We start from the raw sequence: 22,191 nt of genomic DNA, 5'->3' as shown, positions 1-22,191 counted from the left end.
CACAACGTTCAAGATATTGTCGACGTCACCGCAATGGGGAAGGAAGTCAAATATAGTTACTACCTCCATTTTTTTTGTATACAAGGCCAGTATATCAAAATTACAATTCGCAAAAGGCCACTAACACTAATCATGGAAAAATTGGTGGGGTTTGCCTCGTACTAGCAACCAAGGACATTAATATCCCCTACATGCATGCGGAAGTGGGAAGTGCATGGCACTGCATTAATCAAGCAATGAGGAGTGAGATGGTTAGCTCTTTGGGCTTTGGAGAAAAAAATACGCATTAATTGACACATGAAACGAGGATTTGTATCGATTAATCCTGTGAAGGAAAACCCCGCCTTTCTTTTTTAACACTAGTACTCCTAGTATGTATGTACTTATCCTGTTTGGGTCTAGGCCTTGCATTGCGATACTTCGCCACACATTTTTGCCAAGGTTGCCTAAAGTTTTCAAAATGAAAAGGAGGTACACTTGCGCATGGCTATCGCGGTCGGACCGCACCCTCACACGATCGCTCCTGCACGCCCGATCGCACCGCACCCTCACACAGTCGCGCCTGCACACCGCAAAACCAACCAAGGGAACGCACCCTCACTGACACGTGTTGTCGCATGTGAACAAACCAAACTCAGCCATCCTACCGCTGACAGATAATTTTTGTTCATAGAGTATGTTTATCCAAGCGCATGTTGGGGAGTATCCATACGGCCCATGCGGTGGTCTATTGGGGAAGAAGAAGAGGTGAGGAAGAAGGGTTAGGAGACGTAGGATATTCATCCAACCGCCTGAAATGGTAGACTGACCCAAGTCAGGCGACTTGCATAACAATATATGTTTTTACACAGCAAAAGATCCATAAAAACAACAACATAAAGAAAAACTATCACTGTTCACGGAACGAGACGGCCTCATCGTCTTTGGATGCCGGCACGAACCAGCCGTAGCTGTCGATGTGTGTGTCCGCACCGTGGTTGTCATCGGCCTCCAGCTACTCGTTCATGCGGAGCATGCGGGTGCTCTGCACGGACGAGAGCACCGCCCGGTTCAAGTCGAGGACGTCCGGTTCCGCCTGCAGGAGGGCCTCGATGGAAGCGGCATCCGCGTGCTCCGCGTCGAGTCAAGCCTCCGCTGCCCGTTTCAAGTCCAGGACATCCGGTTACGCCTGCAGGAGGGTCTCGATAAGAGAGGCATCTGCGTGCTCCCTGTCGAGTTGAGCCTCTGCCGCCCGGTTCAAGTCCAGGACGCCTGGTTCCGCCTGCAGGAGGGCCTTGATGGTAGCGGCATCCGCGTGCTCCGCCTCAAGTTGAGCCTCCACGCCCGGTTCACATCCATGACATCTGGTTCTACCTATAGGAGAGCCTCGATGGCAGCGGCATGCGCGTGCTCCGCGTCGAGTTGAGCCTCTCCCTCCCGGTCCTCCTTTAGTATCGCCAGGTTGAACCGCTGGTCCGCCTGCACCATGGGGGACTCGGACGCCGGCACGAAGTCGACGTCCATCGTCTCATACCCATCGGGGGACTTCTGCGCCGCGACCTCCACCATGAACATTGGACCGGCTTCCTCCTCCTCGTAGCTTGGCTCCAGAGAACTCGGGGATTGGTCCGCCGCAAAGCGAGCTCAGCGTGGCGCTCCGGCGTCAGCATCTTGTAGTACGTGGTCTTGCGGCACACCATGGATTTCCGGTGAACTAGGGGACGCTTGATGTGGGCTAGGGGATCTAAAGGGGGGGGAATGGGCTGGAGATTAGGTGTGGTTTCGGGGCAGTGGCTGGCGTAGGCCGAGCAGCGAATGTTCTGGTGTGAATAGAGGTTCCGGTGATGACTGGTCAATCGGTTTTGACTGTACATCGCTCTTGTCACATTGGCGTTGCAGTCCGGCATGCTGGACCCTCCATGTCGCTCACCAAATGGAATGCGCTTCGTCTTGCGTTTTCACTCGCTTGTGGGGCCGTAGTTGAGAGCAACCCGACGTCCCTCCCCCTCCCCTGCCCGCGTTATTTATACTACCACTCCCTCCGTTTTATGCGGAGTAAATAAAAACAGAGGGAGTATACTACGGATGAGGATCCCCTGACGTGGCAGAACCCATTGAGTAACTGACATGCGGGGCCTAGCAAGCATGTGGTTATACAGGAGCAGCCCTGGCTGAGTATTTTATACCATAGGGTAAGGCAGGGATACCTATGTCATAGGATCCACTTCCACTACTACTCCCTCCTTCCATTTACTATACAGGGCCTAATGCATTTTTCGAGGCTAACTTTGACCAAATGTTAGAGTAATAATATATGACATGCAACTTACACAAAGCATACGGTCAAATTCGTATGTGAAAGAAGCTTCCAATGATATAATTTTCACATTATACATCTCATGTACTATTAATCTTGTCAATAGTCAAATGCGGTTTTGAAAAATGCATTAGAGCATGGTTAATAATATAGCCAGTCGATGGCTATAAGGAACTGCCATGTCATCTATAGCCATCATCTATTATATGCACTCATACAGTAGTGTGGGCTATAAGGTTGGCTATTTCCCGCAAAAAAATTATAAGGTTGGCTATTGTATTCGTAATTTTTTCCATCTCCTCTCTATCTCTTTCTTCATATTTATTTTATTTAACTAGGAATGCGTATATAGCTAGGCTCTTGCATGAGAGCTCACTCCCCTTACTTTTCTAGATCTCTCTCCTCCACATAGGCCATATATAAATGGAAGGAGGGAGTACTACTATGAGCACTGCATACTCTAGTACAGATGTTGTCAGTACTCCACTATTGGACTGGCTATACATGGCGAAATCCTAGTAGGAAGAGCATGCACGAGAACAAGCACATTCACGTGGTTGAAAACAAATTGGAAACCATCTCGAGTACAAATCTAGGAGTACGTACGAATCTAACAATATTGATTGGGTGTTGTTGAATGTTGATACTTTTTGATCAAAGTAGAGATACTTTGACTACACATAAAACTTATATGTAAACTAGAAAGGATAGGAGGGAGTATATTGTACGTTCAAAAACGAAACGAACATTGAATACCCTTTATATATGATTTGCGGATTCTATGATCACCTTTTCAAAATCTTAAATCTGCCTTAGGTATCACATATGCCCCCACTCCTTCTCTCTCGATTTCATCTCGGGGTCCGGAGAACGATTGAAAGAGGACTAGGGTGGGTACAATACGTTCATTTCGGTTATGAACGTACAATATACTCCCTCTGATCCACACAACCCCCCCGGGTCATTCCTATCATAGAAACAGACCAAACCTTTATCTCCTTGCACGACACACAATTGATCTCTGAACATCAATCGATATCGTCAACATGTGTCAGGGCATGAACCGAATGCGATATCAAAACTAAGACGCGAAGCGACACGTAGTAGAGGCAAAGTGAAACTTTAAACGAACCGTTTGTTTGTATGCATGTCAAACAAATTACAACATTGCAAATACAAGCATGGTATAGGCCCACATGCGAATGATACTCGGTGGAATGTTCAAATGAGGCATACGGGAGGATGGACTCGACCGGAGGGCGACATGATCGATGGAGAAGAGGGTTGGAGAGGAATTATAAATAACCAAACGCCACATGATTATACTTGAACGGCTCAAATAAACAATAAGTTTTCTCGCTTGGCCTACATAGTGAAAGGCCTAATGTGCAACATGGAGCATTGACGCTCGAATATGGCCGGGAAAACAGGGAAACCGACATGTGGGGCACACCTGTTGGGACGACGTAGCACAAAATAGTCCAATGGAGGAGCTGGCCCACGACCTCCTCGCCACTGGCAACCGTTCATGTGGGTCGTGGGGGCCAACAACGTGGCGCAGCTCCAGCACTACCTGTGGACACGGCGACCGCGGTGAGTGACACGCTCATCGTCACTAGACACGGCCGGTTTCAGTGTGCTGAGGATGGCGTTAGTGCTGTGGCACGACCAACAGTATGTTTGGTTTGTGCCCAAGGTTTCCCCATCAAAGCATTGGGTAGCCAAAATTTTGGTTGAGGTTTTTGTTGCCCATGATTTGGCCGACATTGGCAAGAAAAATGAACTAGAGTTGGCTAGAGTTCATTGGCATGCCAAAAATGGCAACCATCCAAACAAAGACCAATCTTTGGGTCATGACCAAAATTTTGGTAAGGTGCACTTTGGCCACAATCCAAACACACCCCAACACCCGGCTCGTCGAGGATGCACGGGGCGCCGCGATGCATCCGCGGAGTGGTGTAGCACGGCCAACTGCATCCTCAGGACCTGAGACCATGTCGGGTCATCTTGCTTTTTCAATGACATGCGGGGATTGCATGTGAGCAAAGGACATCTCCAACGTTGCCATGATCGCAGCTGACTACCCTGGCACACCAAAAACCCTCGTCCCTCGCATCATCGCGTGGTGCGTTCCCAGTCGGCGCCAGATGCCCGCATTTATGTCGTTCGTCCGTATGCCATCGTTAAGAGTCTCGGTGCCCGAGGAACCAACTCCCGCGATTTAATGACGCACCCGGATGCTTGACCTCACCAGAATGCGCTACTTAAAGTGGCAATGCTTAGCTAACCTCCACATCATAGTGCATCGTCCTCCTACTTGGCACCACATCCGCCATGACCGCAAGCGCGAACGCTCTGCGGGAGAGCTTGTCTTCAGGGATGAAGCTCGAGGTCGCCGCCCTCGCTCAAGTCGCCTCTCGCGACACAATAGAGGCGTAGCTGGACGCGGACGCAGCCACACAAGTGGTGGCCATGCTTGCGGCTGACGACGGGAGCACCGTCAGCCACACGACCTACTTGCCGCCGTCCAACGTCCGGCACCGCCGAGGTCGGGGACTCCTCCGAGGATGAGTAGGGCATGGGGGGCGGCAGGGCAGGGTGTGCCAACTGGCAGGTCTGTATCCCGTGTTCTACTCTTCCTCGCCGGAGACCGCACCTTCACTTCACGGGTCTTGAACCCCGCCCCCATACATAGAGATCGCAGATGGAGGACGTTGGTCGCCGCCGTAGAATAGGTTTAGGGTCGGGTTTCTTTTATATTTCTGTCCTATAAAAGTTTGAAATGTAATGAAAATCTACCGCGTTTGCAGTAATCTCGGCCGGTGCATATGAACTTTCACAATAATATACAATATATTGTAGGAGTACTAGCAAGATGCCCGTGCGTTGCACGGAAGATCAAGATCTTGTGGGAGAAAAGGATGAACGAGGGAAGGCCTTATCTGCAAATGTGGAGAGGAGTGCGGGTAAATTGTCATAATTTCCTTCCTATCCGTTAGATATAGATCAGACGACCTATATTGCAGGATGACAGGCACACCATCATCACCAACTCGGCTTTTTATTGAACCGAGACAAAGCTAACATCCGAAGTAAAATAAACACATAGGGTATATACATACACAATTTATCTTAGGCACTCCAATAGTACGTCCACTACACATTCACGCATTTCACATCTTTCTACATCTACGGGAGCCTACGAAAGGGTTAACGTAAATTGCCTCTCTCTCTCTCATCCCTTGATTTTCATGGTTGTGGGTCCGTCCCTCCCCCAATCTACAATCAACAGCTCACACGTTTCACATTATGTTAATTATGTAACTGGGATTACGTAGGTGTAGCATTACTCATCCTAAAAAATCCAGCTAAGCCAACCTCCCGGCATATCACGCGGGAAAAGACCCAGCCGCGCCATTTTAGTCGGGATTACTGGATTACTAGTAGTAGTATCGATGGATAGCACGAAGCAACAAGTTTTTTTAGGGGGCGAAGCACCTAGTTTAAAAGGAAAAAAGGCAGTACACTCACAGCACCCCTGTCGCGGTCGCATTGCACCCCACACACGTTCGGTCCTGCACACGGTTCACGCAAACAAAACGCGCTTCGGCTTGCCTCTTCACTGGCACATGGGAATGCACTTGGAGAAACTGACCATGCGCCTAACCCCCCCCCCCCCCCCGCCAACCGCGCGAAAATCCTCCACCCCACCCAAAAATTCCCCCCAAATCCTAGATTCAGCCGCTCTTCAGCCAACTAGCCAATAATATTCCCCAAACCCCCTCCCCCCGTCCCCCTCCACTCAAGTCGCTCCGCCAAAACTGCCCTTCCCGCCGCGTCGATACGTCGGCGCCGCGGTTCGTCGAGGGGATGCACGATCCTCTCGCTCCCACAGTACGCTCTCGTAGACAGTCGTCATGTAGCTGCGCCTCCACCGCTAGCGACGTTCTTGTGGAGGCGCACGGCGGTCAGTGCTGCCACCGCTGGCGACGTTCGTGTGGACGCACGGCAGTCAGCTTCTCCCACGGTACACGCATTCTAGACTGAGGCCCCGTGCATGTCGGTGTAGCGCTGAATGTTAGCTGATAGACGCTGTTAATCTCACTGTTTGCCGAAGTAGTTTACAGTCAATATGCTCTACTTAAGAAGCTTCCTTGCCCTGTTCTGCACTCAATCTGCTTAGTTGAGATGGCATTCCAAGGCCGATTAGTTGCTAAAATATTCTACCATATATTTATCATGACGTAGATTACCATGGTCTAGTAGCCATTCTGTTAGGTGTAATAGCTCTACATTGTTTTATACTCGATCTTTGTTGCTGCGATGGCCTTCGATAGTTTGATGGATGTGTGCTCAGCCTCATTGACTGCTGAAATAGCCTGCCATAATTTAGCACTCAAATATGTTTCCTAAATTATCTTTACATATATTTCGTTACTTAGATCTGCTCGTCCAAATATCTTTCCATAGCTTTAGACATCGACCTAGGTATTTTTTTCTGGACTTCATAAAAAAACATATATGTTTTTCCTGTAATATCTAGTAGAAGAACTAATTTGTATGTCTAACAGATGGGCAGGACTTGGATAACTTCTGCTCGAAGATTCTCCGCTGCATATGTCGAGGGGGTTGAAAACTTCATGAACTTTATCAAAGCTGAGTACGGTGGTCTGAAATCAGATGTGGTCTGCCCGTATAGCAGTTGTATGAATTCAGTTACAAGACCCCAGTCAACTGTGCAAAATCATCAACACTTGTAAGGGATGTCAGTCACATATACTAGGTGGTTTCATCATGGTGAAGCTGTGAACGTCAATGTTGTTAACTACGTGGAAGTAGCAGATCACCATCTTAATTTGCCTGATGCTCAGGTGGAAGAGGAGGAGGAGGGGTGGTGGCGGAGCCAGTGAGTTTGACCAACATTGAAACAATGCTATGAAATGCTCGTGCATTCCGTGAACTTTCACCTGCAGAAGAAAAAGGTGGGCCCGCATGTTGGAACAATGCAACGTGGTTGTCACCCTAGGAAATAAGATGTCAGTATTCTCAGCTATGGTCACCTTTCTTCAGGTGAAGACATCTGAGCGGATGACCAACAAATCATTTGATGCGATGTTGGATGCTTTCCGCATATCTTTCCCAGATGCGTCTGAGGTGCCACACACCTACAGTAAAATGAAGAATTTCCTTCGTGCAGTTGGAAATTGATATGATATGATCCATGTTTGTAAGAATAATTGTGTTCTGTTCCGGAAAGATTATGCCAACTTAAGTGAATGCACGAAATGCAAACCATCAAGATGGAAAGATGGCGATGCTGTGAAGAGGATACCTCATAATGTTCTGAGGAATTTTCCAATTATACCAAGATTGCAGAGGTTTTTTCATGATGCTGAAACAAGAGAGGATGTACCGTGGCATTCTAGAAACCAGGAGTACAGAGATCATAATGTAATGAGCCATCCATCTCATGGTTCAATCATAAACACAAAAAGTTTGCTGCTGACCCAAGAACATTAGACTTGGCTTAGCTTCAGATGGATTTAAGCCATTTGGCTACCAGAGTGCCACATATAGCATGTGGCCAGTGCTTGTTATCCCTTACAACATGCCTCCAAATGTCTGCACCAAAGAATCAAACTACATGATGGCCTTGCTCATCCCAGGTCCAAAAAGTCCTGGAAAGGATTTTTATTTGTTCATGGAGCCTCTTGTGGAGGAACTTCAATAGCTATGGAGGGGTGTTCTCACTCAAGACCTATATAGCAGCCCACCAGCTGATTTCTTTCTACAGGTTGTTATAATTTGGTGCATCCATGATTATCCGGCTTTGGGCACTATGTCAGGGCAAACGACACATGGTTACAATGCATGTGTTCGCTGTGACAGGAATCCGTTGTCATACACAATACTTAGCAAGATCTGTTACATTGGACACCAATGTTTCCTTTCCAAGGACAAGCCACATCCTAGAAAATACCGAAGACATGTGTTCAATGCAAATCATGAAAACCGTGATGCACCAAAGAGGCTCACCGCTGATGAGTTGCAAGTGGAATTAGAGAAGGTCAGGCATATTACACTAGGAAACCATCCTGGTAATGGTAGCGGGAAAAGGAAGCATGGCAGAGCAGAAGAGAGATTATTGTTTACCCGCAGGTCCACTTTGTGGGACTTGGAGTATTAGAAAGATTTGGATCTGCGGCATAATCTTGATGTGATGCACATCAAGAAAAATATATGTGACAACACTATCGGCACACTTCTTAATAGGATTGATTTGACACACCTGGGTATCAAACAGGATTTGCAGGTGCAAGATGAAGGTAAACCACGGGATATGGCACCAGTTGTGTACGTCTTGGACAAGGTAAAAAGAAAAGAATTCTGCGAGGTCCTGTCACGTGTGAGATTCCCACATGGATTTGCTTCCAACCCTGAAAGGAGAGTCAGTGCAGAAGGAAACAAGGTACAAGGGTTGAAAACTCATGACCGCATGTCCTACTTCAAAGGGTTTTACCTGTTATCCTTAGAGGATTGGGCCGCCCTGACTTATACAGAGCAGTTGCAGAGTTGGGACAATTCTTCAGGGAACTCTGCAGTAGAAATATCAGGATAGATGCTTTGGAGTGTCTTAGAGACAAGATACCAACTATCCTATGCGACCTTGAGAAGATATATCCTCCAGCCTTCTTGGACGTGATGGTGCATTTGGTTGTTCATCTACCTGATGAGGCACTACTTAGAGGTCCAGTATAGTATGGCTGGATGTACCCTATTGAAAGGCGGCTAGGCACTTTCAAAGGCTATGTTAGGAACAGAGCTAGACCTAAGGGTTCCATTGCAGAGGCCTACATTGCTACAGAAGCGTTGACATTCTGCTCAAAATACATTGAAACAGCTGATCAGCTTAGCAAAGAGGTGGGTGAAGACAATCCCGGGCTTAATGTTTTCGATTATTCCGTTCGATTTACAGGGAAGAGTCGACAAGAGGACAAACCTAAAGATTTGGACAAAATGGTTTGGTATGTGTTGAATAACTGTCCTGAGATATTACCTTATATCAAGTAAGTGCTAAGTACTGCAGCTTATACATCGTAATCTACTAAACTTGCAGCACATTCTTATATATTTTGATGTTTGACGTGATCACTATGTTGTGCAGCATCTACAAAAAGGAGTTACTACCGCAAAATCCAAGAAACATTGACAAACTGGTTATGGCAGGATTTGCGAAATGGTTCAAGAGCCATGTAAGCTTTTGAATTGCACTGTCAGTTTTTTTAATATATTGAGTACATAAGATGATCAGCTTGTCTATATTCTAACCATAGGTTAAGAAGATGCGGAAGGATGGGCAGGCAGTTGATGATGCCCTTTACTCAGTAGTTGTTGGAGATGTGCGCTACAACACCCTTGCACGAGACGAAGGCAGGAAGACACAAAACAGTGCCATCAGGAGCACAGGTACGTATGACAAAGAGACAACTGGAATGTATGCTAACATAAAAGACATTGTTCAGTTGCAGTATATCTCCAGTTTTGAGGATCATCGGTGTGTGGTTTTGTTGTGTTGTCGTTGGTATAACCCGTTTTCCAGGATCGCAAAACCCAAAGCTGATGATTATTTCAAATCCATCAATGTCAAGGCGGCGTACCAGACCAACGAGCCTTTTATTTTGGCAAATCAAGCAACACAAATATTTTTCTTGAAAGACACATTTGCACGTAGCGATGACTGGAGAGTATTGCAAAGGTTTGAGCAGAGGAATTCGTTTAATGAAGTTTCACAACAAGACGATGCTTACACTGCTCCTGATGTACAAGATAACACGGATGTTCCTAATATCTTTGAGAACCATCACGTTAATGACGCCGGCGAAAAGATTGTCTGTCGTGCTATGGACATACAAGAGTTGATCAAGAAGAAGCCAATGTTCAAGGACGTTGAGGACGAAGAACAAGATGACACCATAGGGAATTACAATTCAAACTGGTACACATGGCGAATATGTTGATGTTGCTGCTGCAGATGATGATTACAATGCTTTTGTCGTATTTGCCTGTCAGAAGACGTTTTTTTATCTACTATGTGAAATTGTGTTTGCTATAATATCTGAAACCTAATGAACATGTTGTTTAGTATTTTGTTGTGAGAACATCACTTGTTATGTATGCTGATTTGTGTTTGGTAATTGTATGACGACTAAAACATGATGACATTGTTGTTTAGTTGTACTCACATTTGGCTGTGAAACTTGAATTTGATGACATAGTTTGCTATTGGACTGCAATTTGCTCGACGTCTTCAAATGAGAACAAAGCTGACCCGACAGGGCCTCTGCTAATTTATTTATTTATTACCAAAAAGGGCTTATGCTATTTATTTATTTATGAGCAAAAGGGATACTCCCTGATTTCCATTAATAGAAATCATTTGATGTTGACAACACTACCACTAGTAAAAAAAGGGCCTAATGTGAAGCACATTAGTCCCGGTTTGTAACAGAACCGACACTAATGTGACCATTAGTGCCGGTTCCAACGGCTAGGGGTGCGGAGCTCATTAGTACCGGTTCACGGCGAACCTTTAGCACCGGTTCGTGCCACGAACCGGTACTAAAGAGAGTGGTGGCAGGATGTTGTCAGACTGGGGCCCCTCCAGCACCTTTAGTACTAGTTCTTGCCATGAACCGGTATTATAGGTCATCCTGCATATAAACTCTTCGTCCAGCTCGCTCTGTTCTTCTCCCTTTCCCCTCTCCTCCTCTCTGTTCTTCCTCTTCTCCCCTCGAGCTCATCACACATTTTGACCAAATTTTGTCAAGATTTCAAGGCCCCCATCCATTCAAGTGATCACAAAGGTTAGCAACTTTGTCCTTTCATCTCTCATTGCTAGATTAGCCTTGCAATGCTTTATATAGTAATTAATTTGTGGGTTTTAGTAATTTGGGAGGAATTATATGTGGTAGTTTATTTGATTTATATGCAATTTGAGCTTAAAATAACTCTTAGTTTGCATATGTAGGTTTGGTTTACTTAGTGCCTTCCCGTCTCCGTCATAACCACCGTCGATCGTCCGCACTGACCCGTCGCCGGCACCACCTTGTGGTGAGCCTCTTGTTCTTATCTTTTTTATATAAAAAAATCATGTTTGTGTGATTCAGATATATAGTTACTTGTATAATTATCTTACCTGTATGTTGTTTGTTATACATAGTGCCATGGTTTTGATATTCGTCCCCGTTGGCCCTCGTCCGTGTTATGATTCAGATGTGGTATATTCTCTTTTAAAACTATTTGTTGCATTTCGTGTTTATGACAAATTGTGCCCATCAAGTTGACATAGATATTTTATCTAGGAGGTTTGTGAACCGGAAATTCCAACCGACCCTATTGTCGAGAGGTTAAATTTAGTTGAAAGAGAAAACGAGTATTTGAAAGAAAATTTGAAAAGAATTGAGGGGGAGAAGATGGAATTGGAGTTGCATGTTGCCGATGTCGTCGATGATCACAAGATCAAGATGGAGAAAATGCGGTTGAAGATTAGAAAGATTAGAAAATATGCCATTGATAGTGTGGCTTGGTATCATTACCTTAGTTGCGATCTTGATCACATTTCTTGTTGCATTTAAATTCTTTAGCTAGAGAGTTATTTGTATGTTGCATTTAGGTGTTGTATGAACTTTATGTATGAACTTGTATTAATTTGGTCTATTCGGTGGTGTGTAATGAAGATGCGCCGGCAATGGATGTACGATGACCGATGCTCTCCCCAGTTCATTGATGGTGTGCATAGTTTTCTGATTGCGGCTCAGGCAAACAAGCGGGCGGATGGTTTTATGCCTTGTCCATGTGCTGGCTGTAGGAATGTCACAATTACTCTAACTCAAGAACCATTCACGTCCACCTGTTTGAGTCTAGTTTCATGCCCCACTATAATGTTTGAACCAAGCACAGAGAAAGAGGGGTTATGATGGAAGATAATGAAGAAGAAGAGGATGACGATAGCTATCCTAGCCATGGGTTCCCTGAATGTGATGATACAACAATGGGGTAAGAAGCTGAGCCGGCCATGCGAGAAGAAGATGAAGAAGAGGAATCAGATGAGCCCCCTGATGATCTAGGTTGGGCCATTGCCGATGCAAAGAAAAACTGCGCAAGTGAAAGGGAGAAGACGATGTTGCAGTGAATGTTAGAGGATCACAAGAAATTGTTGTACCCGAATTGCGAAGGTGACAAGAAAAAGCTGGGCACCACACTAGAATTGCTGCAATGGAAGGCAGAAAATGGTGTATCTGACAAGGGATTTGGAAATTTCTGGTAATGATAAAGAATAAACGAATTGCCCGAGAGTACATACGAAGCGAAGAAGGCTGTCTGCCCTCTAGGTTTAGAGGTGCAGAAGATACATGCATGCCCTAATGACTACATCCTCTACCGCGGTGAGTACGAGGATTTGAACGCATGCGCGGTATGCGGTGCATTGCGCTATAAGATCAGCCGCGATGACCCTGGTGATGTCGAGGTCGAGTGCCCCAGGAAGAAGATTCCTGCGAAGGTGATGTGGTATGCTCCTATAATACCACGGTTGAAACATTTGTTCCAAAACAAAGAGCATGCCAAGGCGATGCGACGGCACGGAGAAGACCGTAAGAAAGACGGAAAGTTGAGAGTACCCGCTGACGGGTCGCAGTGGAGAAAAATCGAGAGAAAGTACAAGGAGGAGTTTGCAGGTGACCCAAGGAACGTATGGTTTGGTCTAAGCGTAGATGGCATTAATCCTTTTGGGGAGCAGAGCAGCAACCATAGCACATGGCCTGTGACTCTATATTTGTATAACCTTCCTCCTTGGTTATGCATGAAGCAGAAGTTCATTATGATGCCAGTGCTCGTCCTAGGCCCTAAGCAACCCGGCAACGACATTGATGTGTACCTAAGTCCATTACTTGAAGAACTATTATAGCTGTGGAATGGAAAAGGTGTACGTGCGTGGGATGAGCACAAACAGGAAGAATTTGACCTAAAGGCGTTGCAGTTTGTGACCATCAATGATTGGCCTGCTCTTAGTATCCACTGTTTGGATGATACCGACAGTATATATTTGGATAGTTGTAGGAAGAATGTGTACCTGGGACATCGTCGATTTCTTCCGAGAAGGCATCCCGTAAGAAAGAAAGGCAAGCATTTCAAAGGTGAGGCGGATCACCGGACGAAGCCTCGCCACCGTACTAGTGCTGATGTACATGATATGGTCAAGGATTTGAAGGTAATCTTTGGACAGGGTCCTGGCGGACAACTTGTTCCGAAGGATGCTTACGGATATGCACCCATGTAGAAGAAGATCTCTATATTTTGGGACCTGCCCTATTGGAAAGGCCTAGAGGTCCGCTCCGCAATCGACGTGATGCACGTGACAAAGAATCTTTGCGTGACCCTGCTTGACTTCTTGGGCGTGTATGGGAAGACAAAAGATACACTGGAGGAACGGGAGGACCAACAACGTATGCACAGAAAAGATGGCATACATCAGGTTCAGGCCATCTACGCTCTTACCAAAGAAGAGAAGGAAATCTTCTTTGAATGCCTGCTCAGTATGAAGGTACTGTCTGGCTTCTCGTCGAATATAAAGGGAATAATAAAAATGGCAGAGAAAAAGTTCCAGAACCTAGAGTCTCATGACTGCCACGTGATTATGACGCAACTGCTTCCGGTTGCATTGAGGGGGCTTCTACCGGAAAACGTTCGATTAGCCATTGTGAAGCTATGTGCATTCCTCAATGCAATCTCTCAGAAGGTAATCGATCCAAAAATCATACCAAGGTTACAGAATGATTTGTTGCAATGTCTTATCAGTTTCGAGTTGATGTTCCCACCATCCTTCTTCAACATCATGACACACGTCCTAGTTCACCTTTGCGAAGAGATTAACGTTTTGGGTCCTGTATTTCTACACAATATGTTCCCCCTTGAGAGGTTCATGGGAGTCTTGAATAAATATGTTCATAACCGTGCTAGGCCAGAAGGAAGCATCTCAAAGGGCCATGAAAATGAGGAGGTCATTGAGTTTTGTGTTGACTTTATTCCTAACCTTAAGCCGATTGGTGTTGCTGAATCGGGGCATAAGGGCAGGCTGGATGGAAAAGGCACGCTAGGAGGGGATCAAATAATATGTATGGACGGGCATTCTCTCACTGAAGCACACTACACAGTTCTACAGAATTCCGCCTTGGTGGCTCATTATATGGAGGAACACAAGAATTTTCTACACTCCAAACACCTGGAGCAGTCTGACGACTAGATTACACGTGAACAAACGAGGACTTTCGCTGGTTGGTTGCAGACATGTGCCATGCATGATGGCGATATTGAAGATGACATGTACTTGCTGTCCTAGTTACCATCTTCGAATATAATGACTTTCAAAGGGTACGAGATAAATGGGAATACATTTTACACGATCGCCCAAGATAATAAGAGCACCAACCAAAATAGTGGTGTCCACTTTGATGCAACAACCAACACGGGAAAGGAAACATATTATGGTTACATAGAGGACATATGGGAACTTAACTATGGAGGTGGTTTGAAGGTCCCTTTGTTTCGGTGCAAATGGGTCAATATGACACGAGGCGGGGTAACGGAAGACCCGTAGTGCGGAATGACAATAGTGGATCTCAACAATCTTGCGTATGCACACGAACCTTTCGTCCTAGCCAATGATGTGGCGCAGGTTTTCTATGTGAAAGACATGTCTACCAGGCCGAGAAAAAGAAAAGATAACGAAGCGAATGGATCATACGATGAGCCAAAGCGCCACATAGCTCTCTCAAGGAAAAGAAACATCGTGGGAGTGGATGACAAGACAGACATGTCAGAAGATTATGAAAATTTTGATGAAATTGCTCCATTCACAGTGAATATTGATCCGAGCATCCAGTTAAATGATGAAGATTGTCCATGGTTACGGCGCAAAGGGACACACGCGAAGAAAAAGTTTCAGACCCAAAGATCCCACACTAGCATGTGATAGGCTTCACCGTCATCACTTTCTTCTGTAGTGACTTTCTAGACTTATATATCTGGAAAGTGCCGCTTCGAACAAACCGGAGGGAATCTTTATAATAGTTAGGGTACTTATGTGTTTTGGTATTTGAAACGCGAAGAAATTTTATGTGCAAAAACTGGATGCACTTTGTCTACAAATTAGTTCATCAAATAATTCAAATTTAAACTGTTCAAATTTGAAACTACTGGCACTAACAGAAAGTTTATAATTTTTTGTAACTATAGAAAAAATATTCAGAAATAAATAAAGTAGAAAAGAAAAAAACTAAATTTTTGTTGAGACAAAAACTAAATAAAAAAATTTAAACTATTCAAATTTGAAAACTACTCGCACTAATAGAAAGTTTGTAATTTTTTACCTAAAGAAAAAATATTCTAAAATAAATAAATGAAAATAAATAAAGTAGAAAAGAAAAAAAAACTACATTTTTGTTGAGACAAAAACTAAATAAAAAAAGCCCACCTACTGGGCCACAGCGGCCTGCATATTACTAGTAACCCAACCTGTAGTTGGGCCAGGATACAGGCCCGCAGGGCCCAGTAGGCCCACAGAGCTAAGAGGCAGAGTTAGGCCTAGAAGCCTGCTATAGAGAGGAGTTTGATACAGGAGCCGCGCCAGGGCTTTTAAACAGGTGCGGGGCGCCCTCGGCTAGCGAGGTCGGACTAAACTTGCCTGCACCGCACCTGCGCCAGCGCACCCACTTTAGTACCAGGTCGTGGTTACAACCGGTACTAAAGGGGGGCCTTTAATACCGGTTGTAGCCACCACCCGGTACTAAAGGGGTGCGCTTCCCGCCACTTCACCTGGCCAAAGCAGACCTTTAGTACCGTTTAGTGGCTCCAACCGGTACTAAAGGTAGGTTCTATATAAGAAAACACTTCAAAAAAAATCGTCAGCTCTCCCTCTGCTTCTTCTCCTCTGCCCCGTCACCGCCGCCCCTGTCGCCCGCCCCGTCCCGTGCCGTCGCCGCCCCCATCCCGCACCATCACCATCCCAGTCGCGCCGTTGCCCCGTCCCGCGCCATCGCCGTCTGGCCCATCGCCTCGCCGCCGTTGATACGCCTCTAACGAATCTATAATTTTTGATTGTTCCATGCTATTATATTACCTGTTTTGGATGTCTATGGGCTTTATTTTACACATTTATATCATTTTTGGGACTAACCTACTAACCGCAGGCCCAGCCCGTATTGCTATTTTTTTGCCTATTTCAGTATTTCGAAGAAAAGGAATATCAAATGGAGTCCAAACGGAATGAAACCTTCGGGAGCGTGATTTTTGGAACAAACGTGATCCAGAGGACTTGGAGTGCAAGTCAAGAAGCAGTCGAGGCGGCCACGAGGGTGGGGGCGCGCCCACCCCTACAGGGCGTGCCCCCCTGTCTCGTGGGCCCCTCGAGCGGCCACCGACGTACTTCTTCCTCCTATATAAGCCTACATACCCCAAAAACATCTAGGGAGCCACCAAAGAAATATTTCCACCACCGTAACCTTCTGTATCCGTGAGCCCACGTTGGAGCCTTCGTCGGCGCTCCGCCGGAGAGGGAATCGACCACGGAGGACTTCTACATCAACACCATAGCCCTTCCGATGAGTTGTGAGTAGTTTACCACAGACCTTTGGGTCCATATTTATTAGATAGTTGGCTTCTTCTCTCTATTTGTATCTCGATACAATGTTCTCCCCCTCTCTTGTGGAGATCTATTCGATGTAAACTCTTTTTGCGGCGTGTTTATCGAGATCTGATGATTGTGGGCTTAAGATCAAGTTTATCTATGAATAATATTTGAATCTTCTCCAAATTATTTTATGTATGATGGAGTTATCTTTGCAAGTCTCTTCGAATTATCAGTTTGGTTTGGCCTACTAGATTGATCTTTCTTGCCATGGGAGAAGTGCTTAGCTTTGGGTTCGATCTTGCGGTGTCCTTACCCAGTGACAGAAAGGGTTGCAAGGGACGTATTGTATTGTTGCCATCGAGGATAAAAAGAAGGGGTTTATATCATATTGCTTGAGTTTATCCCTCTACATCATGTCATCTTTCTTAATGCGTTACTTTGTTCTTATGAACTTAATACTCTAGATGCATGCTGGATAGCGGTCGATGTGTGGAGTAATAGTAGTAGATACAGGCAGGAGTCAGTCTACTTGTCACGGACGTGATGCCTATATACATGATCATGCCTAGATAATCTCATAATTATTCGCTTTTCTATCAATTGCTCGACAGTAATTTTTTCACCCACTGTAATACTTATGCTATCTTGAGAGAAGCCTCTAGTGAAACCTATGGCCCCCGAGTCTATCTTTTATCATATAAGTTTCCAATCTACTTTTATTTGCATTTTTATTTTCTGCATCTATATTATAAGATACCAAAAATATATTTATCTTATCATATTATCTCTATCAGATCTCACTTTCGCAAGTGGTCGTGAAGGGATTGACAACCCCTTTATCGCATTGGTTGCGAGTTCTTTGTTTGTTTGTGTAGGTTCGTGGGACTTGTGAGGAGCCTCCTACTGGATTGATACCTTGGTTCTCAAAAACTGAGGGAAATACTTACGCTACTGTGTTGCATCACCCTTTCCTCTTCAAGGAAAACCAATGCAAGCTCAAGAAGTAGCAAGAAGGATTTCTGGCGCCGTTGCCGGGGAGGTCTTCACTCAAGTCAAGACATACCAAGTACCCATCACAAACTCATCTCCCTCGCATTTACATTATTTGCCATTTGCCTCTTGTTTTCCTCTCCCCCACTTCACCCTTGCCGTTTTATTCGCCCTCTCTTTCCCAATCTCATCTCTTTTCCGATTGCCTTCTTCTTCCTCTCTTTTTTGCTTGCCTTTTTCTGTTTGCTTGTGTGTTGGATTACTTGTCGCCATGGCGCAAGATAATACCAAATTGTGTGATTGCTCCAATACCAATAATAATGATTTCCTTAGTACTCCGATCGCTCCTTTTAATGATGTTCAGTCTTGTGAAATCAATGCTGCTTTGCTGAATCTTGTTATGAAAGATCAATTCTCCGGCCTTCCTAGTGAAGATGGCGCTACCCATCTAAAAAACTTTGTTGATTTGTGTGAGATGCAAAAGAAAAAAGATACGGATAATGATATTGTTAAATTCTAGTTATTACCGTTTTCACTTGGAGATCGTGCTAAAGTTTGATTTTCGTCTTTGCCTAGAAATAGTATTGATTCTTGGAACAATGCAAAGATGCTTTTATCTCTAAGTATTTTCCTCCCGCTAAGATCATCTCCCTTAGGAACGATATTATGAATTTTAAACAACTTGATCATGAGCATGTTGCCCAATCTTGGGAAAGAATGAAATTGATGATCCGCAATTGCCCTACTTATGGTTTGAATTTATGGATAATCATACAAAAAATTTATGCCGGATTGAATTTTGCTTCTAGAAATCTTTTAGATTTGGCCGCCGGAGGCACGTTTATGGAAATCACGTTAGGAGATGCTACAAAACTTCTTGATAATATTATGGCTAATTATTCTCAATGGCACACCGAACGATCTACTAGTAAAAAAAGTGCATGTTATAGAAGAAATTAATGTTTTGAGTGGAAAGATGGATGAGCTTATGAGATTGTTTTCTACTAAGAGTTCTTCTATTGATCCTAATGATATGCCTTTATCTACCTTGATTGAGAATAATAATGAATCTATGGATGTAAATTTTGGTGGTAGGAATAATTTTGGAAACAAAGCTTATAGAGGAAACTTTAATCCTAGACCGTTCCCTAGAAATTCCACTAATAATTATGGAAATTCGTACAATAATACTTAGGGTAATTTTAATAAGATGCCCTCTGATTTTGAAAATAGTGTGAAAGAATTTATGATCTCTCAAAAGAATTTTAATGCTTTGCTTGAAGAAAAATTGCTCAAAGTTGATGATTTGGCTAGGAATGCTGATAGACTTTCGCTTGATGTTGATTCTCTTAAACTTAGATCTTCTTCTCCTAAGCATGATATCAATGAGTCTCTCAAAGCAATGAGAATTTCCATTGACGAGTGCAAGGAAAGAACCGCTAGCTTGCGTGCTAAGAAAGATTGCATTATAAAAGCGTGTTATTCTAGTTTCCATGAAAATAATGATGAAGATCTTAAAGTTATTGATGTGTCCCCTATTAGATATTTATTTTGCAATATGAATCTTGATAATAATGGGACTGATATGAGTCAACTTTATTTAGAAGGCATCCCAAGATTTCAGAGTTTTTAGATCTTGACGCTAAACTTGGTAAAAGTGGGATTGGAGAGGTCATGACTTTAAATAGTATTGAACCCACTATCTTGGATTTCAAGGATTTTGATTATGATAATTGTTCTTTAGAAAGTTTTATTTCCTTGTTGCAATCCGTTGTTAATTCTCCTCATGCTTATAGTCAAAATAAAGCTTTTACCAAACATATCGTTGATGCCTTGATGCAATCTTGTGATGAAAAACTTAATTTGGAAGTTTCTATACCTAGAAAACTTAATTATGAGTGGGAACCTACTATAAAGATTAAAATTAAAGATTATGAGTGTTTCAACTTGTGTGATTTGGGTGCTAGTGTTTCCACGATTCCGAAAACTTTATGTGATATTCTAGGTTTCCATGATCTTGATGATTGCTCTTTAAGTTTGCACCTTGCGGATTCCACCATTAAAAAGCCAATGGGAAGAATCAATGATGTTCTAATTGTTTCTAATAGAAATTTGGTGCCCGTTGATTTTATCGTTCTTGATACAGATTGCAATCATTCTTGCCCTATTATTCATGGTAGACCTTTCCTTAGAACAATTAGTGCGATTATTGATATGAAGGAAGGGAATATTAGATTCCAATTTCCATTAAAGAAAGGCATGGAGCACTTTCCAAGAAAGAAAGTCAAATTACCTTATAAATCCATCATGCGAGCTACCTATGAATCAAGTGCCAAATATGGCACTACTTAGATCTATCTTCGCTTTTATGCCTAGCTAGGGGCGTTAAACGATAGCGCTAGTTGGGAGGCAACCCAATTTTCTTTGTGTTTCTTGTTTTTTTCCTGTTTAGTAATAAAAAAATTCTACTTTCTGTTTAGATGTGTTTTCTTGTTTTATTTAGTGTTTGTGCCAAGTAGAACCTATAGGATAACCTATGATATGAGTTGATTTGATTCTGCTGAAAAACAGAAACTTTGCGCTCACGAAAAAAAATTCAATAAATCACATAAACGAGATTTTGCATTGATTCTTTTTGCTACTGTTCAATAAACAAATTTTTTAGGACTTCCTATTTTGGTAGGATTTTTAGAGTTCCATAAGTTTGCGTTAGTTACAGATTGCTACAGGCTGTTCTGTTTTTGACAGATTCTGTTTTTCGTGTGTTGTTTGCTTATTTTGATGCATCTATGGCTAGTAAAATAGTTTATGAACCATTGAGAACTTGGAATACAGTAGGTTTAACACCAATATAAATAAACAATGAGTTCATTACAGTACCTTATGTGGTGGTTTTGTTATCTTTCACTAACGGAGCTTATGAGATTTCCTGTTGAGTTTTGTGTTGTGAAGTTTTCAAGTTTTGGGTAAAGATTTGATGGACTATGGAATAAAGGGTGGAAAAATCCTAAGCTTGGGGATGCCCAAGGCACCCCAAGATATTCAAGAATAGCCAAAATCCTAAGCTTGGGGATGCCCCCGGAAGGCATCCCCTCTTTCGTCTTCGTTCATTGGTAACTTTACTTGGAGCTATATTTTTATTTGCTACATGATATGTGTTTTGCTTGGAGCATCGTGTATTATATTAGCATTTGCTTTTTAGTTTACCACAATCATCCTTGATTTAGCACACCTTTTGTGAGAAGCCTACTTGATTGAAATTTATTAGAATACTCTATGTGCTTCACTTATATCTTTTGAGCTAGCTAGTTTTTGCTCTAGTACTTCACTTATATCTTTTAGAGCACGGCGGTGGATTAATTTTGAAGAAAATGTTGATCTCTCATGCTTCACTTATATCATTTTGAGTGTCTTTTAGAAACATCATGGTATTTGCTATGGTTATAAATTGGTCCTAGAATGATGAGCATCCAAGTTGGGTATAATAAAAACTATCATAAGAAGTGAATTGGATGCTATGATCAACTTTATACTTGATAATTGTTTTGAGATATGGAGGTAGTGATATTAAAGTTATTCTAGTTGGGTGACTATGAATTTAAAGAATGCTTGTGTTGAAGTTAGCAAGTCCCGTAGAATGCACATATGGTTAAAGTTGTGTAACAAATTTGAAGCATGAAGTGTACCTGGCTTGTGCATCCTTATGAGTGGCGGTCGGGGACGAGCGATGGTCTTTTCCTACCAATCTATCCCCCTTGGAGAATGTGCTTTGTGCTTGGTTTTTGATGACTTCTAAATGTTTGCAATAAGTATATGAGTTCTTATGACTGATGTTGAGTCCATGGATTATACGCACTCTTATCTTTCCATCATTGCTAGCCTCTTCGGTACTGTGCATTGCTCTTTCTCACGTTGAGAGTTGGTGCAAACTTTGTCGGTGCATCCAAACCCAGTGATATGATACGCTCTATCACACATAAACCTCCTTATATCTTCCTCAAAACAGCCACCATACCTACCTATTTATGGCATTTCCATAGCCATTCCGAGATATATTGCCATGCAACTTTCCACCATTCCGTTCATCATCATCATGACATACATTACTTTTGTCATATTGTCGTTGCATGATCATGTAGTTGACATCGTATTTGTGGAAAAGCCACCATGCATAATTTTTTATACATGTCACTCTTGATTCATTGCACCATCCCGGTAC

The sequence above is a fragment of the Triticum aestivum genome, chromosome 1B, assembly GCF_018294505.1.
Source record: "Triticum aestivum cultivar Chinese Spring chromosome 1B, IWGSC CS RefSeq v2.1, whole genome shotgun sequence".
In the NCBI taxonomy this organism is placed as follows: domain Eukaryota; kingdom Viridiplantae; phylum Streptophyta; class Magnoliopsida; order Poales; family Poaceae; genus Triticum; species Triticum aestivum.
Note: the sequence above shows the minus strand (reverse complement) of the source record.